We start from the raw sequence: 27,428 nt of genomic DNA on the forward strand, positions 1-27,428 counted from the left end.
CTTCCTCAGACCACAGTCCTCTTCCTGTTCCAACAACAACAAAGATGAATCATTGAAAAATATACATCATTTTACAACAAAAGTTTAACAGCAGAACATGAGGAAAAATACTTAGGAGCTTTAATTGACCACAGATGCAGTTGGAATCAGTAGCTCAGAGACTTGAGGAGAATTTAAGAGTTAAGCATCTAAATTTTAAGCATCTTAAAATAAGGCAGGGAAAATTTCCTCTCAATGGAAATGAATAATACTGTGGGTACGACTGAGCCCAGGTGAAAATAGACAGGCTAGAACATGTTAATGGGTGAGTCACTGGGATGGTAAGGAAAGCCAAACCTTGTTAGATGAGAAATGGATAAAAAATTCGGGAAATCTAACTTTAAAGAAAATAAGACAGGAAGGGAGGAGGAGGTGACAGCTATTATCAACAGGTTAAAAGAATATCATACACAAATTGGACTCCAAAGACTAGAACAAGCCTCAGCATAACTGGGGCAGATGAGATATTTTAACTCAGTATAAAAAGTAAGAATATTCTAATAGGCAGAGATATTCAAAGTTAAAATGAAATGCGTGGGGAGATAGTAAATTCCATTTTTTTTTTGTCTGTCTTTTTAGGGCCGCACCCGCAGCATATGGAGGTTCCCAGGCTAGGGGTCTAACTGGAGCTGCAGCTGCCAGCCTATACCACAGCCACAGCAACATCAGATTCGAGCCACATCTGCAGCCTACACCACAGCTCACGGCAATGCCAGATCCTTAACCCACTGAGCGAGGCCAGGGATAAAACCCGCAACCTCATGGTTCCTAGTCAGATTCGTTTCCACTGCACCACGATGGGAATTCCCATAAATTCCATTTTTAAGGATTGTTAAGGCAGATGTTGGATGGTAATTTGTCAGAGATGACCTTTTAATTTCCTTCCAGCACAGAGAATTTTATGGCTTTAGGAACCCATTCATTTATTACTTTATAAACAACTACCAAACACCAATTGTGCTCTTAGACATGTTTCTACATGCTGAGAATCTAGCACAGATTAAGACTGATATGATCTTTCTCTCCATGGATTTTAAAACATGAGTAAATAGGCAGTAAATATAAATTAAGCAAGTAATTTATGAGTCACTGGGATGGTAAGGAAGTTCGATGAACACTATAAAGGAAATAAACAGAATAATGTAGAGAAATTATAGTTGACTGAGTGCATGAGTAGAGGGTACATTTAGTCTATTCTATAAAAATGACTATTACAGACTATTACAGAGTTCGATGAACACTATAAAGGAAATAAACAGAATAATGTAGAGAAATTATAGTTGACTGAGTGCATGAGTAGAGGGTACATTTAGTCTATTCTATAAAAATGGTCAAAAGAAGGGTACCTTAAGAGGATGATTTTAAACTGGGATCCAAAGTAAAAGAAGATAGATGCAAACTATTGCCTTTAGAATGGATAAGCAATTGAGATCCAGCTGTGTAGGACTGGGAACTATATATAGTCACTTATGATGGAGCATGATAATGTGAGAAAAAAGAATCTATACATGTATGTGTAACTGGGTCACCGTGATGTACAGTAGAAAACTGACAGAACACTGTAAACCAGCTATAATGAAAAAAATAAATAAAAATCATTATATAAAACAAACAAACAAAGGGAAAGAAGGAGCTAGCCAGTGCAAAGTGTTGGGAGAAGAGACTTCCAGGCAGAGGGAACAGCAAGTGCAAATGCCCTGAAGCAAGAAAGAGCTTGATGTGTCCAAGGAACAACAAAAAAACCAACATAACTAGGGAATACTGAGCAAGGGAGAAGGGTGATACTCCACAAGCTCAGAGGCTAAAAGGCATGTATAGCATCTTTGAGGGCATTTGTAATGAGTATTTGTCAATTCCCAACCTTATGATCAAGCCATTCCCTCCCTTTCTAACAATACCCTAAATATTGTGTTCTTGGTATTTGGGAAGAAAGGATCCAATATCCACCCCAGGAGTGGGCCTTGACTGAATCAAGCCATTCACAACGATGCCATCCCATTGTCCGCAGCTTTCGTGGAAAAGCACAGGATAAGTCAAGTCAATTCAGGACAAGAACACTTAATCCTCACTCTTTTGTTTGCATTGTTCCAGGAGTAGATCCTCTTTCCCCTTAGGCCTTAAAACTGAAAGGCATGTGGCTGTTCATAGACATTCTTAGACCTCAAAGGGAGGTTCAGCCTCAGATTGGAGCAATACTGCATAACTGAAGCCAAGAAATAAAGAAGAAGAAAATTGCTCAGGATCATACCACTGATTCACTGGGTCAAGCTTCTATCAAAATCAGTCCTATGCCTGGAATTTTCAGTTGATTGAGTCAATACATTTCCTTTATTGTTTAGCCAGTTTGGTTTCCTACTACTACATATATAAAATCTCTAATGAATATACAATGTAAGGCATTTCAAGTTTATCCTGTGAACGAGGGAAGCTCTTGAAAATTTTAAGCTTGAAACTGAAATGTTTCTTAACGTTTTTGTTTTTTGAACAATTCTAAAACTTCTTGTCTTTAAATAAGAGAATTCCAAATTTTACATTCAGTGGGCAACTAATATATTTATCCCGCTTCTGTATATCTGTTATCTGTTCTAGACTGCCACCTCCTTGTGCCTTTCTCTTTCATTTTATCAAAAGTTCTTACTTAAGCTCCTGGATGGACTAGGGTACTATTCATAGAATCAGGAAAGATTGCAGAAGAAACATGTTTTGACGGCAAGGGGTATTCAGGAGTGCACTTACAGACTAGGTAAGTCTGAAATGCTTGTCAGATATTTAGGCAGAATTGTTGGATTTAGAAGATTAGAGCCTAAGGAAGAGTTCAAGACTGGAGATATACATTTGGAAGTCATTAGCACATAAAAAAATATTCAAAGTTGTTGAACTCCATGAGATCACCTGGCAATGAAATCCCCACTATACGTCTAAGGAGTGGACATATCCAAGGCCATAGACTTCAGCAGTTTGGAATGAGAAACAGTAAACCACAGGTCCAAACATAGGCAGCCAAAGTGAAGATCACTACAAGGAAAGATCACTAAGGCCTCTGGTAATGGCACCAGTAATTAACTAGGAAATGCAGTAATGCCTTCTGTAGTCAGCCTTTGAAAATTAGTAACAGCAATTCAACACAGACTTGCTTCATCTACGGGATGCTATAAATCAAAAGAACTTTTTTATTGAAGTACAGTTAATGTACAATATTATATGTTTCAGGTGTACAACTTAGCGATTGACAGTTTTTAAAGGTTCTATTCCATTTATAGTTATTATAAAATACTGGCTATATTCCCCATCTTGTACAATAAATACTTATAGCTTAATTATGTACACATAGTAGTCTGTATCTCTTAATCTCCTATCCCTATCTTGCCCTTCCACGCTTCCCTCTACCCCCTGGTCACCACTGTTCTCTGTATCTGTGAATCTGATTCTTTTTGTTTTACTCACTAATTTGTTGTATTTTTTAGATTCCACATATGAGAGAGACCATAGAATATTTGTCTTTGTCTCACTTTACCTAGTATAATTCCCTCCAAGTCTATTCATGTTACTGCAAATGGCAAACTTTCAATCTTCTTTATGACTAAGTAGCATTCTATAAACACATAGAACACCACATCTTTATTCATTCACCTGCTGATAGACACTTGGGTTGGTTCCATATCTTGACAACTGTAAACAATGCTGCTATGAAAATTGGGGCGCAGGTATCTTTTCAAATAAATGTCTTTGTTTGTTTGCTTTTGGACAAATACCCAGGAGTGGAACTGCTGGGTCATATCTCAGTTCTGTTTTTAGTACTGGCTCAAAAACAGACACATAGATCAATGGAACAGAATAGAGAGCCCAAAAATTAACTCACGCACTTACAGTCAAGGGAACTTTGATGGTAAATTATCTGACGTAATCAAGGCTCCAAAAGAAAGAATGTCAGTGATAAAATAGCTGAGTTCAATGGAAATAGGAAGTAAATAAATAGTTCCCGGTGAGAAATGTTTGCTAAAAATGAAATCATGTAGAGAAGCACTAAGTAATAAGATGTAGGTATGATTCCTCACTTATGACTCCATTTTCAATCCCATAAAGTGGCTTCATGAAGGAAACAGTATGAAACTCTTGAAAATGAGGCAAAAACTACACGATTTTAGTTCTCCTTCCTTCCTCTTAACAAGAATGCATCACAGCAGAAGATTCTGAATGCTCTGATGAAGAATTGTATTTTCTTTGTCTTACTCTATTTTTAAAAGCCAAAATGACTGATGCATTTATGCCATGCCATGATTCCTTTTAGAAGTGGGACAAGTGAGAGCACTTTGGATGACAGATAAAAAATGTGGTATCGAGTGCATGCAGCAGGCAAAAATGGGACTTGGCCAATGCAGGCTAATGAAGTTGATGGAGAAATAAATATTCCCCCAGTTGTGTGGGTACCCAAAGTGGGCATTCAAATCTCAGATTAGCTTGTGGAGGCTGAGTAGAAATGTGGATAGCATTCTAAGACTCACACAGCCATCCTAACAGTCAATTAGCTCTTTTACTTTAACCATTTTATTTTCTTAATTTCCACAACCAACTTGTTTCTCAGGCCTCTTATGAAGTAGAGAGCAGAGAAAAAATAATGAAAAACCCTATGCATGAAAAATATTTATATCAATTTGAAATCAACCACTCTATTAGTCTGCTAAGGCAGCAATAACAAAGTACCATAGACTGCCTGGCTTAAGTAGCAGAAATCTATTTTCTCACAGTTCTGGAGGCCGGAAGTCCAAGATAAAGGTATGTGCTGGCTTCGTTTCTCTGGGCACTTTTCTCCTTGCCTTTCAGACAGCCACCTTTCCTCTGGGTCCTCACATGGCCTTTTCTCTTTATACCAACACTCTTGGTATCTCTTCGATTTCTTATAAGGACACCAGTTCTATGAGATTAGGCTTCTATCCTTAACAACTTCATTTAACCCTTATTACCTCCTTAAACTCCCTATCTCTGCATATAGTCACATTGAGAGTTAGGGCTTCCATCTATGAATTTCACAGTTCAGTCCATGACAGCCACCCAATCCTAAATGTCTATCTTTTAAATAGTAGCTCTCAAATCTATCTCCACTACCATTGATTTACTTTTGACCACCATTGTCCTTCATCCCCAAAGCTTTAAAACAATCTGTCTCTAGAAAGCCTTCCCTCCATCCATCCTCAATAAGATTGCCAGAGAGTACTACATCTTAAACTAAATTCCACAGGGTGAAGTTTAAGCTCCTAGCACAGTGGGTGAGACCCTTCATGACCTGAATCTTCTTGTCTTTGCATCTTTCTTGCCAGTCACTCCTTTTGGACCTTGCATACTCCTCTGATACCAGCTGACTTGAAATTTCCTTCCCATTTGTCACCTGATTCCTCTGCTTAACCTACCTTTTCCCATCTCTCAAAACTAGGAGCCAGCATCATTAACTCAGTAATAAAGTCTCACTGTCCCCTCTCATTTCTCAATACCATCTCTTTAAATTATGCCAATTTCTACTATTGTAATTTTGAAGTATGGCATGTCTCTCTTTCTAGACTATAAACATCTTGGGTACATAGCAGTTGTGATATATGTCTTTCTGCATCATTATGTCTCAATGAAATTGTTGAACTGAAGTATCTAAAACACACAATTATGCAGTCACAAAGCATATATTGCACTAATTCCTAAACTAGTGGCTAGTGTCTACAGTACTCAAAAGGTCACCAATACATAATCAGTCTTTGGCTCTACTTTGCTTCTATGAGGACCCCCAGCCCCATCAACAACTCTGTAATGTCTAACAGGGCTGAGATCTTGAAGATAAGAATCTATCTGAAGACCAGACTCTGTTTTGGTTTTTTTTTTTTTTTACTTTTTTTATAGTTAATTTACAATGTTCCGTCAATTTATGCTCTACAGTAAAGTGACCCAGTTTCATATGTGTGTGTGTGTGTGCATGTATATATACATACATACATAGAGAGAGAGTAATTTCTGCTCTACAGCAAAGTGACCCAGTTATTTATATGTATATGTGTGTATCATATATATATATACATACATACATATATATGTGTGTGTATATATATATGTATATAGTTACATTCTTTTTTTCACATTATCCTCTGTCACGTTCCATCACAAGTAATCAGGTATAGTTCCTTGGGCTATACAGTTCCAAATGTAAGAGTTTGCCTCTACTAACTAACCCCAAACTCTCAGTCCCTTCTAGTCCATCCCCCTTCCTCTTGGCAACCACAAGTCTGTTCTCCATGTCCATGAATTTGTTCATTTTTAGAAACGAATCCCAAGTAACGCATTCTTGGGAGCATAGCTTCATGCTCTTCCCCATGACATAGGAAATATCAAGAATCTTAAAACTTGGCTCTATCTATAACTGTATCTATCAAACATACATTGTACTACTCAAAGACCAACCAACCAACCAGTAAGATCCCACTGAAGTACACTTCCATCTTTAACTATGATAACCTAGCCATCCCCATTAGATTCCCAGCTCCCATCATTTCTCCCACTTATTCTGAGAGGCATCTTACACTCAATCTCTGTAACGTCCAGACCCATCCACTGTCCCCCAGGATCACACTAAAGCAGGTAAATAAAACAAAACCAAACAAGAAAATACTCTGACCCAAGTATGAGATAAAAGATTCTCTTCCCAAAGCCAAACCTGGAGAGAAAAATTTAATATCTTAGAACTACACCATCCAATACTCAGCCAAATGTGACTATTCCAAATTGAGATGTGCTTCAGTGGAAATTACACATGAGATTTCAGGCTTAGTGGGGAAAAAACATATGTAAAATACCTTAATAATTCTATAGTAATTACATACTGAAATTATAACATTTTGGATATAGTAGATTAAATAAAACATAGTATTGAAATGACTGTACCTGGGATGGGTTTTTTTTTAATGTGGCTAATACAAATGTAAAATAATATGTGACTCTCCTTATATTTAGACAGAGCTATTCTAAAGAACCTGGGAGAAAGGAGGGAGGAGGTGGTGGCTTCTTCTAAAGAAGAAAGAGAAAATGATTAAGAGAAATAAACAAGAGTCCAGATGGAAGGGAAGTGGTCTGGAAGGTCACAGAGGGTCAAGGAAGAGAGCAGAAGAGTCTCTGAGATGAACTGTTCTTACTATTATTCCTTATACTTTTTTGTTCATCTTAAATATTTCTACCCTAAAATAATGGGTTTATGGGGAAAATGCAGTGAAAGGCAGACAGTTAAACCCTGTGCCAGAAACAGACTCAAAGATTTTGAAACCAAATTTATGGTTACCAAACGGGAAAAGTGGGGAGGGGGTAAGGGGGTTGGGATTGACATATACACACACGACTATATATAAACTAGGTAAACAACAATGACCTTCTCTACAGCACAGGATAACCTACCCAGTACTGTGTAACAACCTGTATGGGAAAAGAATCTGAAAAGGAACAAATATATGTATATGTATAACATTTACTTTGCTCTACATCTGAATCTAACACAACTTTCTAAGTCAACTACACTCCAATAAAATTGATTACAAAATGAAACCCTGTGCAACTTTTAACAAGAATACTAACAATAATAATAATAGGTGTTTCAGGATATAACTTGAACAGCCCTTGACAAGGCAGCTTATCACGGCTAGGGCTACTCAGGATATAATAAAAATGCGTTAAAACAAACGAAACATTTCAAAATAAATTTTTAAGTAAAAAAATACTGCTGGTAATTACCCATGTACGTGTCTATGTCTGTGTGTGAAGGGTAGCAGGAGGCTAAAAATCATAGCTAAAATAGCAAATCCATGAAAATTATGTATGTTTAAATTAAGTTATTTAAAATCAGTATGTTAGAATAAAAGGACTTTATGTTCCAAAGACATCGCAGAAATACAAGCAAGAAAAAAAAAATGACCTTTCCATTTGTAGCAGAGCTAAAACAGAACATGAATCAGGTAACAAATACTGCAGAAATACTAATGTATAAGTTTCCTTTGTTTCCATGAAAACACCCTATCTAGTTTCTTTTGCCTTGAAATAAAATATCCAGTGCTCGAAACTTGCTAAAATATTCATAAATAAATTACTTTCTCTGAAAGCTCCATTTGTTTCCTTTAAACAAAAGAAGAAGGAGACTTCAAATGTTATGATTACATACACACAGATGGAAGCATCAGTTGTGGAATATCAGAAAAATACAAATTGCTAGTGGATTCTAGAGTCTAGTGTAGCTAAGAAAACCCTGTCTCCTTTTAACAGTTATTCAGGAAGAAAAGGACACATGATCAAATTAAAATATACCACACACTGAAAAGTGATTTAAAATAAAAATTCCTTCCCACTCCATAATTAACCTATGGAACACCATGTCAGATGATATTTACAAATAGCAGACATTTCAAACAATACCCAGGATCTAAAGCAATATTAGCTGAAAAAAATGTCCTCAAACCATGAGCAGAAAATAGTTCCCAGCTAGGGTACACAGTGTTTCCCACACTATGCAATCCTGCAGTTTTTGATACTTTAAATTACTCCCTGAAGCCTTTACCGGTCCTCATTTAAAAGGGGGAGGGCAGATTTCCATATGCATTCTTTGTATTCTTTGAAGCGAAAAATGTGCTTATATTTAACAAAATCCAAATGTGATTTTTTTGGGGGAAAAAAAGAGAGTGACCCTGCTTTTTGGGTAATGTGCAAATTAACTTCACAACAAGAGTTTCTGGGGGAAAACTGCTAAAACCACTAGGAACAACTGGGTTCTGGTTGTCTGGTCCTGGGACATCATCCTGTCCTGAAAGCTGATCACAATGCAGATGGTCTGAGTGTGAAAACTGCATCCAGCAGATGTCCCAGGTAGGAGGAATATGGCTGCTGTGACAAGCAACTGGAAAACCAGTGGTGGTGTGCTGAAGTTCTGCACTTCGCTGTCCAGCAACTAAGCATCCTTAGATTTTGGCAATGATTTCAAACTGGTTAGAGGCAGAGCCCCACCTAGCACTTCAAATGCCAAAGAGGACAGATGTCTCCCTCCCCACTCCTGAGCAACTAGGGTATGGAGATGCCACTTCAGCAGAGACAATTAGATGCCCTCTTTCAGGGCCTGAGGCTCTTGGCAAGTGAATCAAAGGTTTTGGCCAATTAGACTTACTGCAGGAGGAATTTAGATTTGAGACTTCAGTGACATGATGCTATGTCCAGGGTTGGCAAAACCAGACACCAGCTGCTGGTGTTCAAGAGAAATGATGGCTTCCTAATCAGACCATTCCTGAAGCACGATCTTGGAAGTGCACTTACTCCTTTGGTTCACATCTCCTATCTACCTACTCCCACATCTTTCCAACACATTTATATTCTGTTTAAATTAGTCATAGTCAAGCCTGTTAAATTAACATCAATGGAGAACTGAGAAGGATGCATCATGTGGAGTCTAAGTAGACAGCTTCAGGGAAGATGGTCAATGAGCAGAGGGGTTCAAATCCTAAGGACTGGATTGATACAAATAAGTCAGGGTCTCAGTTCTAGAGGATACAGAGTAGTAGATAAGTTATCGAAATGCAGATGGGCAGAGAAACCAGAACCCAGCTTTAGCAATGCTGTGAGAGAGCCAGGAATGAACTGAGGCATGAGATCAAAGCCACCCCAGAAGCAACTTCTCAATGCATTTTGAATGCTCTATTGAGAAAAAAAAAAAAATAACCACACTGCTTCTAATGTGACCTTGGACAAATCAAGCAACTTCTCAATTCCTTCATTTCTTTGTCAGTCAATAATATTACCACCATTTCTGTTTTAAATTCAGGAAACAACAGATGTTTGTTTTCTGAAGAACATAAAAATGCAAATCTTTTCAGAAGAGCAAAAAAGCACATCTTGATTAAAAAAAAGGCAAGATATCCTTACTATTTAATAAATAAATATGAATTCATAAACACAACCAAACCAAAAACTGCCTGCCTACATAGTCCCATCATACCCATTAGGAAGTCTGAATGAAATGTAGATATGATATGAAGACTGAAAAAATATTTTCCAAATAGAGACAAAAACTATGTTATGGTAGGATGTGTTCATTTACTATGGAGATGTATTCATCTACTGCCGGTACTTTAAGACATCACACGATGAGACTAAGAACCAAGGTAAGGAGTTCCCATCACGGTTCAGTGGTAACAAATCCAACTAGGATCCGTGAAGATGTGGGTTTGATCCCTGGACTCACTCAGTGGATTAAGGATCTGGCATTGCCATGAGCTGTGGTGTAGATCACAGATAGGGCTCAGATCCCAAGTTGCTGTGGCTGGCAGCTACAGCTCTGATTTGAACCCTAGACTGGGAATTTCCATATGCCATAGGTGCAGTCCTAAAAAGCAAAAAAAAAAAAAAAAAAAGAAAGAATCAAGGTAAAAATAGGGAATGTCAAGGTGGCAGAATTCTATCTCACAATCAAGTGAGATGAGGCAATTATGTAAAGTCTAATTGGAAAATACTGGTGGGCAAAACACATACAGGCTGGCCAGATACTGTTTTAAGTATTAATTTAATCCTCACACCTCATTTCTTTAATCTTTATATGATAGGGCTACTGTTACCCTAATTTTAAAAATAAGAACACTGAGCCACAGAGAGGTTAAAGCAATTGTCCAAGGACATAAATCTAGTAAGGGGTTGCCGGTAGAATTGAAATCCCAGTAGCCTAACTCCAGAGTTGATGCTCTAAACTCCTATATCATATTGCTCCTCAAAGAAGAACAAATATTACTAAAGAACAAGGACATCAGACACGCGAATTCAAAATTGAACCAGCAACATATATAATCAGTTTGAGATTGTAGTTTTTATTTGAAGCAGAGACAATTTGGTTTCTCAGGTCTCAGAAAGAACTGTTATACCAAGTATAACCATAAATGTGTTACTGTGTCAGACTTCAATGTGTCATTCTCACAGATGCACGGTTGATGATAAACATATTAATTCATTTGACAAATATCAAATAGTTGATTTTGTCTACCGTACTTATTGTAGTATGTTTATATAATTTTCCATTACAAATAGATACCTAATGCTTCATTTCTATTTATATGAGAAAAATGAAATATGGTAGAGACAGTTACATGGAAGGACTCAGTAAGGATAAGCATACTATTGGTCAAAGACAAATAATTAAGGAGTTCTCACTGTGACACAGTGGGTTAAGCATGTGACTGCAGGGGCTCCGGTCACTGTGGAGGCATGGATTTGATCTCCTGTCTGGCACAGTGAGTTAAAGGATCTGGCATTCCTGAAGCTGTGGTGAGCATGGAAGCTGTAGCTTGGATTCAGTCTCTGGCCTGGGAACCTCCGTATGCCACAAGTGCAGTCATAAAACATTTAAAAATGTATTTTAAGGCAAATACTTGAGAGGTGTTTTTTTTTTTTAATTTGGTATGTATTAAAGGCTGACCTAGTGATTTTACTCCAACTCTCAACCTTATCCAAATGATTTCATTGTCCCTATGGATGGCCAGTGACTACTCTTATTTTTAAAGCTTTTCATTTCTTCAAGTCTAATCACTGTTACCTCTTTTCCACTTCAGTGTCTCCCTCTTGAAATCACCTCTTAGGTATTACCATGACCTTAAAGTGATCCATGTCATGTATCTTACACTCCAACACCCTGATCCCTGACCACAGCTTCCTTTCCTGCCAGATCTCCCACTTCCCTTACTCTTCCTATACCTGCACTTCTGACTATGAACCCTGGTGCTACCCCTATTGCCCCTTGTCCTCTGACATCTATCCTAGGGAAACTCCATAGTCCATCACTTAAATGTCTGTCTCTCACTAACACACCTGCATGTCCTCACCCAATACTCAGCCCTAGAGTCAGCCTCCTCTCCTTCCATGAAGGCAACTAAGTATGGCCAGAGAAAGATCATGTCCTCAGAGGGGCTTTGCTGAAAATTATTCTTTCCAATTCCATCTGGATCTTTAACACTTCAAATTAATCTTTTTAACGTCCTTCCAGGAAGCTCCCTTTTCCATATCTTCAGCCACATTCTTGCTCTCCTCATATCTTCACCCTCTTTGAAACTCAGCAGATGCCCTGAGTTTCAATGTGTCCCATTCATCTGTGCCAGGAGCAGTAAACTCCCTCAGTATCCTGCCCTCTGTCCCAACTGCAAAGTTCCATGTCTTGAGGATACTCATAACTCCCTCCTTCTCTGCTGTTTCCTGGGTGAAGAATCCTGTTTTCTATGTGGGTTCATCGATGCGTTATTCAAGACTGTCCTCTATCTTCAGCTTCTGGATTGTTACCAAGACCTTGCTTTCAACTAAAGTCATGTTCAAGTCTCTCAATCTGATCATCCTCAGCCTCTCATCTCCGTCCCACTGCATTCTCCTGCTACCCTCCATTCTCTCATTACCTTCCACCAAAGCTCCTTGAAAAATTGATGTGCACTCATTGTTTCACTTCCTAATCACTCATTCACCCTTTAATATTTAGCCCTCTGGCCCCTGCCCCTGCCCCTGCCCCCAGCACCTCCCTGGCAACAGCCACAATGCATTCCTAGATGCTAACTCAAGAGATGACGGAAACAATGTTACCTGACCTCTCATTTCCCTGTTCTCCCCTCGTGAAACGCTTGCCCCCTTCATTTAAAGGACAACACTTTCCTAGCATTTTTCCTCCCTCTTAACTTCTTAGTTTTCTTGGCTATATTTTCCTCATCCTTAAGTTCCAAAAGTGCTGGTTCTCCTAGAGTTCTCTCTCCAAAGGTACATTCATATATAGACACATTTTGAAATGCCACTCTTGTCACCTGCCAAGAATTTCTATGTCCAGTTACAATTCCAGACAATCTATTTCCCCAGCCCCTAGCCATTTCCAGGAGGATTTCTAAAATGCCCTTCATCCAACCTGTCCAAACTGAACAAGTGACCTCCACCACCTCCACTCTCAAACATTCCTTTTCCTTTCCTAGATGACTTTCTTGGCTAGTAGCACCATCATCTGCCCAGTCCCGAGTCAGAACCTGAACATCACTCTCTGCTGACTTCTTCCAGGAATTGAAACTTTTTCTTTGTTTTTGGGGTTTTTTTTAAGGCCACACCTGTGGCATATAGAGATTCCCAGGCTAGGGGTAGAATCAGAGCTCTTGCTGCCAGCCTACCCCATAGTCATGGCAACCCAGGATCCAGGCCACATCTGTAACCCACCCCACAGCTCACAGCAATGCAGATCTTTAATCCTCTGAGTGAGGCCAGGGATCAAATCTGCATCCTCATGGATACTAGGCAGATTCGTTTCCCCTGAGCCACGACAGGAACTCCAGGAACTGAAACTTTCACCTTTGGCTAAATCTCTACTCCTGTTCCTAACTGCCTTCATTCAGGCTACTATCTCTTATTTGAACTAATGCAAGAGGCTTCCATATGACTTTTCTACCCCTACCCTCACCCACAAGACACCCATAGACCAAAAGCTTACAACCCAGACCTATAAATGCTATACCTCACAATACTTGGGTCTTCATGACAAGGCCCCTGTTAACTTTCATCATCTACCCTCCTCACTTCCCACTCTCATAGTTTATGCACTATCAGCAAAGTAAGCCACACATCTTCCAAACGTAATGCTTAAAGACCTCCTTTTCACAATGTGTCTCCACTTCCTGGAATACTTTCTCACCTGTCCTATAATTGTGTGGTACATTCTTGATCGTCCCACAAAATCCCATTTCCGGGAAGAGCACAGTATTTTCCTCCCTCTAGGAAGCCTTCTCTCCCTCTACATTGATCTCTCCCTCCTCTTGACTCATTAAGAAACACGTATATTATTTTTTACTGTAGTAGATTTGATGTACGTTATTATATAGGTTACAGGTATACAATGGAGTGATTCACAATTTTTAAAGCTTATACTCCATCTATGCTAATTATAAAATATAGGCACTATTCCCTACATTGTACATTATATCCTTGCAGTTTATTGTATACCTAATAATTTGTACCTTTTAATCCTCTACCCTTATTTTTCCCCCTCCCCCATCCCTCTCCCCACTGGTTACCACTAGTTCATTCTCTATATCTGTAAGTCTTATTTTTGTTGTATTCATTAGTTTGTTGTAATTTTTAGATTCCACTTAAAAGTGACATCATACCCTACTCAACATAAAAAAATGAAATGGTGCCACTTGTAGAAACATGGATGGACTTGGAGGGCTTTATACTAAGTAAAATAAGAGAAAAACAAATACTGTAAGAAATGTGTATCTTTATATTTTTGCCTTGATGGCCTTGAAAGAAAATCTATATTTTTACATGTATGCCTCACCCATTCGTTGGCTATGTGCTCCTTAAAGGAAGAAACTTGGTTTATTCACCTCTATACCTTCAGAACTTATCAAGTCTGCCAAATAATAATCACTCAGGAAATGCTTGATGGATTGAATTGGATTGGATTGGATTTCACAGTTCAGTTTTACTTTTAAGAGACGGCTGTAAAGACAGATTTCCCTGGCATGTCAAGTCCTGGACCAATCATCTTTCAACCCAGATTCAATGTTACCATCCCAGATTCAATGTTAGGTAGAAGCCCATGGGAATATACAGTTTAAAAAAAGAACACAAAGATAGCAAGAGGTGAGAAAATATCCTCTGAGAGGCACCCCTTGTTTTGCAGCAGGTCTAGCAATGGGATCTAGAAAAATAAACCTTTCACCCTCCTCTAGTCAGGAGACATGGCGGTTCACTAAGCAGTCTTTAAAAAAGACTCAACATTTTACCCACAGCAGGTCCCAGATCAATCAAACCTTTCCGCATAAGCCACAGAGAGCCATGTGGCTTATTACTCAGGCAATCTAATCCCATTTTCACAGCTCTTTTCATCTTGTCCACCAAATGGGAAGACAGCAAAAGCCACGAGCCAGTGTCACACATGAACTCTTTAATGCCGCCCATACCACGGTTCTCAATCCTGGCAACAAGACTTGATAAATCAATGGCTGCCTTCAGGGGTTGGAAGTAGGATTTCTACAGGGTAAGGATGCTTTCTCAACTTCAAAAGAGAAACAGCACAGTGTGCTAGAAAGGGGAGAAACTTGGGAGTCAGACAACCCTAGGTCCACCTCCTATGAGTGGAATAAGCCTGAACAACTGACAATAATCTCTGAGCCTCAGTTTACCTTACTGGTGAAATGAGGATAAGATCTACCTCCCTAAATTATTTATAACTATGATAAACAAGGTGATTAAATGCACTAATGTGTCTGGAAGGTTATTGGGCACATTCTAGGCATTAAATAAGTGATATTTCCTTTAGTTCTAGCTCCTATAGAGAATGAGCTACAGGAGGGCAGACAGACTGTGTCTGTCTTATTTGCCACTGTAGGCCCAGTGCCTGGTACATAACAAGTGCTCAGTAACTACCTAATGAAATGAATTTTCATTCAAGTCTCTTCTACCCATTCCTACCAAAACAAATCTTAGGTTATTCCCAGCCACACTGACACACTGATTCTGTCTCTCTCTCTTATACACACGTACACACACCCCACAGACAACACACACACCATTAACCAAAGCCCCAAACCGAACTTCTCATTTTTGAGAGCTTGTCTGTCAACCTCCGACAGGTTTTAATGAATGGTCCATCTGGTTAAATCAAAAATGTCTATTTAACACACTAGCAATTTTATGATTTGCAAAATACCTGATAAACAACACAATTGTATTTTAAATGCCTGGCCTAAAATCCATCTTCTCCAAGAAGGTTACAGGGAACATAAAAAGTCCTAACTGTCTAGGTGCCATCTGCATCAACAGGAAGGAGGTACCTCATATGCATTTCAGAAAAAAAAAATAATTTAGAAAGGTCATTCTGAGGTTCTAAGGGGGACATAAACAAAAATGGCAGGAAACAAATCTGAACTGAGATTAGACTTTCCTGTGAGAAAGTCTAAGTGAATCCACCAAGACAGGGATGCGGGTGAGGACAAATCACAGCTATCACTCAGGCTATAATTAGGTAAAAGCCCACAGGAATAGACAGTTTAAAAAAAGAACACAAAGATAGCAAGTACCTTCTGCCTGAAATACTGCATTCTCACGCTCATTCCTAGAAGGGAAAAAAGTCCTAGATTTTTTTTATTTGCATATTTTTGTTTAATTAAAAGGAAACGCATTTGAGGAAATTCAGATTTCAAGGACTCCTCACAATGGACATAAAGCCTAAGTTTGAGACCTCCTAAGATGGAAATGCTAATAATTTTACATCTAAGAGTCCACAGTATTTTAAAGGTTGATCGAGGTCAATATTATTACAAACCCTGCTTTTGTCCTTTTCTTTCTCCAACATACCTGAGACTTTTCTGACAAGAAAACAAATGCAGACTGAGTTTTTCACAAACATTTGAAACGATGCCTCTGGGCCAAAATTGCAGACATCTTTGCTGGTTCAACATTTAGCATGCACTTCATTTTCAACAACGGAGTTGGAACTTTAATCAATGTCAAGCAAAAACATACCACCTGTCAAATGGCTACACTGGGAGCAGTCACCAGAGATAAGGGTTGGTAAGGGGAGAACTGGGATCAGGAAACAGATTAAAAGTATAAATTCTCTCAATCACATGCATGCTCCCATTGCTGGACAGCAAATGCTTTGTGTAACCAAAAAGCTCTCAACCCCCTTTTCCCCCATCAACCTTCCTTTGCTAGAAACCATAGAGAACTGACAGGTACAGCAGGGCATTAGAAATAGGTTTGCCCACATCTTTCAGGAGTGGTCTAAACACTCTGATACCCCAAGTGCATTAAATCAAGCATTTCACCCTCAGGAAACGCTGGTGCCCATACCTACTTCTATGATGTCAACCAATGTTACAGTGAAGATCAGGAAGAGGCAACAGACCTCTCCTTATTTGGAACAAAGAAACCAGACATGCCTAAGGGATGCCGGAAGATATTTCAATAAAATGAGACTTACAGACACACCTACCTCTGTGTGGTATTTTGTCTTGGAACAGATATTTCAGGATACTAATTCCTTTGATGTTCGCAAAAACACTATTTGCAGTAGTTATTCCCACTTAACTGACACAGAAAGTAGGACTCAGAAAAGTTAAGCAAATTCATCAAAACTTCATCTCCATAGCAGAACTCTTTTGAGGACTTACCCAGCTGGGCACCATGCATTATCTCATTTAATCTTTCAAGCAAGCATCCAAGGCAGAGATAGTATGGACATTTCAAATGTCAGATGTGCAAGTGGGGACTAAGCGGGGTAAAGTAACTGAAGGTCATTACATATGATGGAAGATCCACTAGACTATCACAGATCATATGCACCACCAACCGACAGCATGCACAAAGAAACACACACCTCACTCACAGCACACACATCAGAGGCACCGGCCACATGCACCACACACCATGTGTAACACGCATATTCCATCTATACATACCACACATACCCCACAGAGTATACAAATGCATGCAAACACACACGCACACACTCCCCACATATTCCACATACCATATACACATTCCACACACATCTTATACATGCACTGCATACACATCCTCACGCTACACATACACCATCCACATGTACATGCATGTTCTCACTCCACCCACACCACACACACACACACACACACACACACACACACCTGCTATCAGAAGGCTGTAGATGCCACTTTCCCTCCACTTTCTGTGAAGCAGGTCTTCAGAACTTGGTAAAGGACCCTGGTGTTCAGGTCAAAGACATGGAGAAATGTCTTAGAGGCTTATGATGGAGCATGATAATGAGAGAAAAAAAAAAGAATGCATACATGTATGTGTAACTGAGTCACCAGGCTGTACAGCAGAAAAAAACAAATAATGTATTGGGGAAATAATTTTTTAATTTTAAAAAAGAAACAAAGAAGCAAACAAAAAAGTAGCAGCTTACGTACCTCTAAACCAAGGTTCACAGCCTGGCTGTGTGGCTGGGCCATGCTGTGTTCCCCCTGGGGGCTTTGGGAAAAATACTTAAGACTGAGTCTCACTCTAGGCCAGTTAAATTGGAAAGGTTTGAGTAGGAGGGTGGGGCCCTGGGCCTCAGGATTTGAAAAGGCACCCACTCCAGATGATTCAAATGTGCAGCCAAAGTAGAGAATGATGCCTTCGCTCTTCCAGGTGAATTTGGACCTCAGGGTCCTTCTGCCCAGGCCACAAGTGAGGCCCATCTCCCATCAGTGTGGCAAAGGCAACAGCTGGGGCTTACCCACACTGGCTGCCTTCATGCTACGCTCCCCTCTCTCAGGCCCTCAGAAACCAGAAATCACAGAGAACTGCTTTCTGAGTAGCAGCTTTCTAAATTGCCTAATGCCTTAAATTTGAACCAGCACAGGAAGCTGTGACATTCACTGGGGCAGAGCCTGCAGCCCCTATCCCCCGACATCAGCCTGGGAAGTCTCTTTCTTGCCTGCATTTTGAGTAAGAACTGCTGGATGCTTGACAACTGTGCAGCCATGGCCTGAAGAGAGCAAGGCACAGCCAGCCCCTGCTAGTTTGTGGCCCACCCATTTCTGCTGATCACCAACTTTTCCTGTTTTTAGTTCAAAGGTGCTCCTGCAGTCTGCCTCCAACCTATGCACCCACTGCTAGACCTTACTATGCTCCAGGAAAACTCATTCCCACAGCCACAGGGCCTTTGCCACTCCCTGCCCTCTGCCTGAAATACTCTCCTCTCACATCCTTGCATGGCTGGTTCTTTCCAGTTCTTCAGCTCAAAGCCACTTCCTCAGAGAGGTCTTCCCTGACTGCTCCACCTAACAAGGCCCTTTCCCAACCCTTGTCACTTGCTAGCTTTCCCATTTTATTTTCTTCCTTACATGTATCACTAGTTGGTATTGTTTAACTTATTGCTGTCACTATCCCTACCCAAAGCTGTCAAATATAGAGTAACCAAATACTTCTTTACCTGTATCCTCTCAGCACCTAGAACAAACCAAATAGGAACTCATTGCATCTTGTCCACTCTTGCTGTGTTCCAAATGACAGCATCTGGCACATAGTAGGCACTCAATAAATATTTGACTAAATGAGGAGTTCCCTAGTGGCCTAGCAGCTAAGGACCTGACATTGTCACTGCTGTGGCGCGGGTTTGATCCCTGGCCTGGAAACTTCTACAAGCCATGAGAGTGGCCAAAAAGAATTTGACTAAATACAAAAACACACAATGAAATGAAGAGCAGTACTGTTCTTTTTAGGTTTTAGGAATCCCAAGACAGGGAATAGAAGCTACCTGTTATGGTGGGAAGGGATGTGTCTCATACTAAGCTCTGAACTGAACATTCCTTAACTACTGGGCCACCAGCAAACTCAGGTCCATAGGGTGACAAAGCCTCTTAAGCACTAAAGTATTAAGTCACCCTTCCTATGTAAAACCTGAGGCAAAGAGAAAAACTGGCACAAAAGTCTAATGATTTTCCCCCGTACTCTTTCCTTTATGCTGCTGCTGGTGTGAGAGAGAGGGGATGGAAAAGAATGAACAAACCAAATAGATACACCAAGGATCAATGAGCCTTTATTTCTCCACGAGGAGGATTTATGTTCCAGGACTGCACTGTGGCCCCTAAGCTAACATACAATGAATGACCTGTTGTCAGAAGGTTCTATCACACCTGCAAATTAAAAAAAAAAAGAAAAACTATCTGTTCAGATTTGGAGGATCGTGTCTGTTTTGGCAATTTCTCCGTAGAAAGAAAATACCTTGAGTGAAAAGCACCCTGGTCCCCAATCCAATTTGCGGGGGGGGGGGGGGCTCCTGGCAGATGAATCGGTGTGCGAGGTGTGGGGGTGGGGCTTGCTTCCCCTAATTAACTTCAAGTGGGTGAAAAGTACACCAAGAGCCCCTAGGGAGAAGCTGAGTCCACACTATTCATCAGCAACTCAAGAAACTGATGAAGCCTCCTCAAGCCTCTTAAGTGAAATCCACCAAGAGCATAGTCAATTTGGCTTCAGAAGTAAAACCATCAGAGCCTGGTCCTTACCTTCCAGGAATCTGTCACCCAAGGAAGACAGGCTTTAGCTTCTGAAATCCTGCTAGTCCCATTCTTGCAGCTTCTTCTGCCTGAAATACCTCCCTCTTTATCTCCCCTCCTCCAACATCCCCCTCTATCAAATGCCACCACCTGTGAGGCCCAGGTGGTGCTGCTCAATCTTCGAGAAGCTTTCTTCATATGCACAACCACAAGCAACTACTGGCTACCCCTTGGTTCTACCATTTGGTCAAGGGCGATCTGGAATTCTTTTCTGAGCGGTTTATGTGCCTATATGCCTTGACAATGACATTTAGAGTTCCTTGGCTACACAGACGGTATTAAGCCCTTTTTGTATTCCTCGGTGTTGTATACACTTAAGGTACTTGTCAAATAATACTGGGAACATGGACACAGATGGCTTGCCCTGAGGAGGCCCGATAGGAATAAAGCCTTAGCTTGCAGACCACTAGCTGTACAGCTTAACTCTCCATTAGGATACCCCTGCTAGTGCCGAACTAACCCAAGGCAACTACCTATTTAAGGGATCTGAGAAATGGGAAGGGTATCTCACACAAAGGCCTTTAGCACCACACGCTGATCCACTTAGGGCAACTGAGGGCTCTAAGTCAGGAAGTCTAGGGCCCTGGCTTACATCTGAGAAGCAGAGGTAAGATGGTCATAAATTTCCCCGAGGCTGTGCCGACTAAAAAGTGGCACCTGCCATCTGCCTCTACAAGGATTAGGTCACTAGCCACTGCAGCTGATGATTTTCAACAGCCCCCGAAAGGAGTTCAGCACAGAGTTTAGCAAGGAGGCACTCCATGCTCTGGGAAAAACCAGCCAAACAGGCCTTCAGTCAGGTATTTTTAGAAGATTTTATGAGGCCAAATTCTTGCATCTCTTCATATCCAGAAAGGCACTAAAATCATTACAGGTGACATCTGTTCCTTGTGACTAGCAGCAAGCCTCTGCCAAAATGAGTGTTTAACTGAAAATATCCCCCTTCAATAAAATCATATATGATACTGACCTGTCCCCATACCTCTTCAGAGCAGGTCCTCAGAGCTACCTGAGATGCTATTTCCCAAGCTACCGTCCTCATTTGGCCCCAGATAAAGCCTAACTCACAAAGCTCACCTTGCACATTGTTTTTAAGTTGGTAGCTGTAACTCTGAGATCAGAATTTTCCTCAGTATATTCCAAGGAGTATTTATCCATGAAATGCTCCAAGAACCCAGATTTGGGGAATGTTCTACATTACATCTCCCACTGAGAGACTTAAACTGCTCCTTAGTTAGCCAAAGCTCTGAGAAACCTTCCAGTGAGTAAATCTATTTAATTGTGTTCAACTGAGCATTTCCCACATTCATTTAAGCATGGAAAACAATTTTTTTCCCCCAAATCTCAGCTATTAAAGTTCCACAGAACCACTGCTGCTTTTACGAAAAGGTATTCTAAGTAAATTCCTTCAGCGTCACTTTTAGAAGTCCAACACCTTGGGAGTTCTCAGTATCATGAAGCAGGAAATGATGCTTTTCTAGATGACTAAAAGTGAGCTGTATCTTTTCCCTTATTATCTCCTTTACTGTTTGGTATGGGTACTGGGGGCATCTCCATTTCCGATCCATCCATACTCCCACATCTATTCTCATCCTTCTCAGCTCTGCACCTTGGATGCTCTGTTGGCCACCTTCCAGTTGAAGGGCAGGAACGGAGGAGGTCAGGGTAATTATTCCTAGTTTCTTCATGCCTCCATAGGGACAGCCCTTGCTGATAGCTCCAGGTCCATGATTCTGGCTCTGTCTTGTCTCTGGCATCGCTGTTCCCACTCCTCATCCCTTGGATCTAAGGATGGAAAAGGCTTTCCCACTGATGCTAGCGTGTCACTGTGTGCTTTTGTGTACCATTAACCCCACCCACGCCTCTGAATGTCATCCTATTAATCCTATCAATCAGGCTCTTCTTGAATCACCTGAGTATGAATTTTTTTGTTTTCTTCTGGCAGATTCTGATAAAGCAGAAAAGGAAACTGCTATCTATCAACACTTCCTGCATACCAGACAGTATACAAGAGAATTTTATATATATTCTATAAATGACTCCTTACAACCTTTGCTGAAAAACATTATCATCCCCATTTTAAAAATGAGTAATAGGAAACTGAAAGGCAATGGAATAGTTTATTTAGCCCAAGAGTGGCAGAAGTAAATTCAGTCTGAGGGACTCGGTCTATCAATAAATACTCCTCATGAACTTTGTTTTAGGCCTTGGGCTAAACTCTGGAGATAGAGTTGGGGAAGGGACATAAAAAGGAGGGGTGAAAAAATAGTGGCTGACCCCGCATGCTGTAATTTCTGTATAACACAGGGAACTCTACACAATATTCTGCGATCATCTATACAAAAGAAGAATCTGAAAAACAATGGATGTGTGTACATGTATAACTGAATCACTTTGTTGTACAGCAGAAATTATCACAGCATTGCAAATCAAGTATATTTTAATAAAACTTTAAAAGAAAGAAATGCCTTCACCCTTGAAAGTTAATATTGTAAAATAAGAACTGACTCACATCAGACTCCTGGTACACCTGTCCTGACACCTTGATCTTGACAGTGGCTGCAAGGAATACAGATGTCCCCATTCCTTTAACTCACTTTCTTCTTGTGATGGTCCCCAGTGCTCCACTGTCCTATCCCTTTCTCATATGTTTTGAGAGGTGATGTGTATTCTTCCTTTCTATTTGGACTTGATACTTACCCCTTTCCTACTTTTCTGATTCTACTACTTATTTACCTTCCTTTGCCCCAATTTCTGCTACTGGTGGTCCCATGATCCATCTGCTTGCTCTCTGTCCTTACACTGGATTTGACACAGACTTCTTTCACTGGGTCAAGAGAGCATCATCTCCTTTACCTTTCCCAGTCTCACCTCCTGCTCTACATTGAAACATTGATGGGTATTTCATTCTCCTTGAGGCTTCATAATGAACCACCTGTCTACCAGCAGAGAGCTCTTTGGAAAGAAACATCACCTAACTGTAGCATGGGATTCCTTGACCTTTTCAGACCAGTCCTCACCCCTTCCACTGTGGAAGTCAAAAGCCCTATGTGAGACTTATGTAAATCCCAGCAGGTTGGGACTTAAGCGTACAATGGGAATGAATTCATTAAGCCTATGGATAGTTTTACTCTCTGAAGCATGCTATTTTTGTTTCCCATGAAATAAATTCAGATGTAAAACTCAGCTCCTCCCTTAATTTCTGAGAGAGGGCAATAAAGAACATAAAAGTCAAAACACCCTCATAATGTGTGCCTGTAAAATCAGATATATTTATTTACTTTTTTAAGAGGAGGGCTTTATATCCCAAACCGAACACACTGAACATGAGACGCCCTTGGTCTCACAAGTCTGGCCACCACACCCTTGATGACCTTTTGCTAGGCATTACACACCATATAATAGTTGGCTATTCTCTCTCCTTCACTATCCTTCATTATTCTCCATCAACTCCAATTGCTGCCTTACTTTTATGGTCGACTACTCTAACTATCCCTTCCATTCCCTCAAATCCAGCCACTGAGTTTATTGAATTATTTTTCTAAGGAAAAACCCCTCTCTCAGAGGAATTCTCTGGATATTTATTAAGAAAATAAAAAATTTTCCCTGCTACACAACATTTATCCAAACCTGTCCTCAAGCTCCATTGAATGAGGCAAAGGAATCTTCAACTCTGGTGCTTCATAGCCAAATCCAGACTCAAGAAGACAACTTATAAGGGTAAAAAGAGGGAGTCTGGCCTGGAAAGAGATGCATACAGCCATTCTATAAATTCTTATCCAGACCTTCCTCTTCTGCCTTCATCCCACTCAAGCTTTCCTTTTGAGAATATCTGTTCATTGGTATATATCAATCTCATTTTACTTATCTCAAACTCAGGACCCAGAAGGAACCACCTTTAGCTCCACGATGCCTGTCAACAGTTTTACGTATGTCGCATTGTTCTCTTTTGCCATGGGGGCTATATATCAGTTAGGATTAGTCTTCAGAAACAAAACACGACTTGATCACGAGGACTTAAATATCAAAGTTTATTTCTCCTCCTTCACTTAAAGCAATTCAGAGGCAGATGTTCCAAGAGTGAATGATATGCTGGTTCCATGGTCAGCAGGATCCAAGTTCCTTCACTGTATCCAATTTCAAGTAAGAAGGTAGCAAGAGGCAAAGGCCGAAAAAATAACCAACAGGCTAAACTTCCAGGAACAATTCCTCAAACCACACTGCAGAATTTCCACACTTCTGCTGCAGTCAGGAGGCTACAGAATCAGAAAGCTACTGCTATTCCAGAACACTCCAACTCTGCCAGGATCAGGAAGGTGTCAAATCAGAAGGGCTCCAAAAAAAGTGGGAAGCTGACACCACTGCCTCTGCCATGATTTAAACCAGCATGATGGGAACCTCTACCACTTTCCTTATTCCCACATGACTCAGTTCCTAATCAAAGCCTCCAAGAAGTCACCTGTTTGACTAGGTAGTCATGCTTGGGATCCTGTTAAGATGGAAATTTGGGAAATGTCAATTCTAGAATTCCAGGCAGCATAGAACTGGAAGGCATTCTGGGGGCTTGAACAGATGTTGAGTGAGATGATCCAATGTCTACCAACTACAGACATTACCACTCAATGCATTTTTCTTGAAAGGAATAGAAAGGCTCATCCCAATAGATCTTCTGCCAACCAGCAGATATTCTTCATGGGCAGTGTTTGAGCGAATGGAAAAGAGAGACAGGACTGGAATTTGGTTTCTGAGTATTTGACCCTTGAGTCATGGTTATATTCATGAGTGAGAGGAGAGGTAACAGAAAGAAAAAGGAGCAGGAAAGAGACACAAAATGGTGTTCACTTTGCTTTTTGCACTGCTAGGAGTTTGCCCTCTGCTCTAAGCTACTATTCTTTTTTCCTTAATCATCTCCCTTAACATTCCTTCTTGGATTTATAAGGTTCAAATACCCCTATCCATTCATCTTCACAGATTTCTTATTCAAAAGCCACTGAAGTATAATTTATCTTTACCCCATCTCTTGAGGTAGGGAGGAACTGGTTTTATTATCTGAGGCACAAAGAGGTTAACTGGCTCACCCAAGGTCACACAATAAGACAGAAGGATAAAATACCATCAGGGAATGCCAACTCAATGGTATATGCTTCCCAAAGAAACCCTCCAGCTCGAAAAGCTTAGAGAAAACCTACAGAGTTCAAGAGGGGGTGGAGCTAGCTTCAGACTGTGTCCTAAAGGAATAATAAACTGAATATTAAGGATTAAAATTTTTCTAGTGAGATTTTATTCCTTTTGAGCTTTGAGATCTCAAATTTGATTTTCAGATCAGTTAGTTTAATCAAGCAAGATTTTTCTCTGCACATGTATTATGTGTGGGTGCAGCGGATGTGTGTGTAGGCAGAAGACAGAACAAAATTGAGTCTCCAATTTTTCAAAAAGATCAAATTGACCATTTTTCATCTGTGAAAACTAAATCTTCCAAAGCACTCAGTTTCTTGCTCTCTTGGGACACAGGTAGACTACTTTGCAGGGTCTATAAAATAGTGTTTCACATATTTTCTTCAATGTCAATAAGCGAAAATTCTGATACATACAAAAATCTGGAAAAAAACTTAAAGTCTGATGATTTGGGATCAAAGACCAGTTCTACGACCTGTGTAAACTTGGAGTAAATTATTTTCTCTTTGCCCCTGTTTTTTGTTCCCAAAATGAGAATGATAGCTCTACAACCACTAATCTCTCTTTTAACTTAAAAATCTCCAATTCATTACTTACGTAACTGTAGAGGAAAGGTTTCTACTAAAGAGCTAGCAGTATACTATAAATCTTAATGTAAATAATTTAACTTCTCCTTTCTCTTTTTTATATTAACGACCTAAACAGGAAATAAATAATTGGATAAATTTTATCATATGACAGATTTGCGAGCTGAAGTAAATGTCTTACGGTTAATTAACTGCAGACTTTCAGCAGTGTGGCTAAAGCCAGGTCCAAAGCTGGTCATGCCCAAAAGAGACGACCATTGTAATACCCTTCCCAAGGCTTCCATGTATTAAAATAACAATACGAGCAATTTTAACAGCAGGTATAAAACCCCAGTGTGTCCAAAAGTTCCAGGTGCTTTATATATGACCTAGTTAAACCCTCACATGCATATTCCATAACACACAGCACATGAGTCTAATCCATACTCAATTCCTAAAGAAGACCTTAGGCTTTGTGAAGCACTGGTCTTATCTGTTTTAGAAGGCTGATATTCTCTCTCTCAATCCATTTGTTTTACTTTAAACAATATCCAGATTTTCCTTAAGGTACTCACACCACACCAATCCCCCCCCCAACCCAAAACACGCACCAGGTGCTTTGGAAGACACCAAGTCCAACCTAGGCTCTTGAGATGGGCATGTAATAACTAAAGCTGTACTAATCACCGTGACCACCAACCACAGTGTTTGGTACAGGAGTGGACATGTGAGCTGGGGGCTTCTGGGAAAGAAGCTTCGTAGTACTTCTGATAGAGTTTCTCAGAGACAATCCTTTCTCCATGTTCTCTGATATGAAAGAAGGTGTGCTATTGTCACCCATCTTGGAATCATGTTGAGATAATGAGATCCCAGGAGGCTTAGCATGAAGTTGAAATCAGAGAAGTCAGAACAGAAAGAAGGGGGGAAGAAAAAAAGGAAAGAAAGGGAACTATATATTTGATGACATTCCTGTGTTGCTGTGTCAAACCAGCCCTCAGAATTGCTTGACCTCTGGACTTATATGTGCCTGAGTCAATAAATTCCCCTTATTGCTTAGCCTATTTTGAGATGGACTTTTTTTTCTTTTACTCTTTGCAACTGAATACATTTTAGCACCTACCATGGTAGATAGAACATTTAATGGTCACATTTATTGCTCACCTGCAATGTAAACAAGTATTTATTAACTTGTTTATTTATTTATTTTTTACTATTTTGTGTGTGTGTGTGTCTCTTTTTTTGGCCATTTCTTGGGCCGCTCCCACGGCATATGGAGGTTCCCAGGCTAGGGGTCGAATCAGAGCTGCAGCCACTGGCCAATGCCAGAGCCACAGCATCACTGGCTCTGAGCCACACTTGGATCCTTAACCCACTGAGCAAGGCCAGGGATCGAACCCGCAACCCCATGGTTCCTGGTCAGATTTGTTAACCACTGAGCTACGACGGAACTCCATATTAACTTATTTATTAACTACTATGTATCAGGCACTATTTTAGGTGCTAGTATATAGCACTGAGGGAAACTGACAAAAATCCTTGCCCTCATGGAGCTTAC

At 40.2% G+C, this 27,428-nt stretch overlaps 1 protein-coding gene across 2 annotated transcripts in view; it reads right to left on the reverse strand.

Moving 5' to 3' along the window:
- Positions 1–27,428, reverse strand: part of NELL1 (neural EGFL like 1) — a 936,230-nt gene that overhangs the window by 431,246 nt on the left and 477,556 nt on the right. The gene's annotated exons all lie outside the window — the stretch shown is intronic.

This window comes from Phacochoerus africanus, chromosome 4 (assembly GCF_016906955.1).
Source record: "Phacochoerus africanus isolate WHEZ1 chromosome 4, ROS_Pafr_v1, whole genome shotgun sequence".
Classification (NCBI taxonomy): domain Eukaryota; kingdom Metazoa; phylum Chordata; class Mammalia; order Artiodactyla; family Suidae; genus Phacochoerus; species Phacochoerus africanus.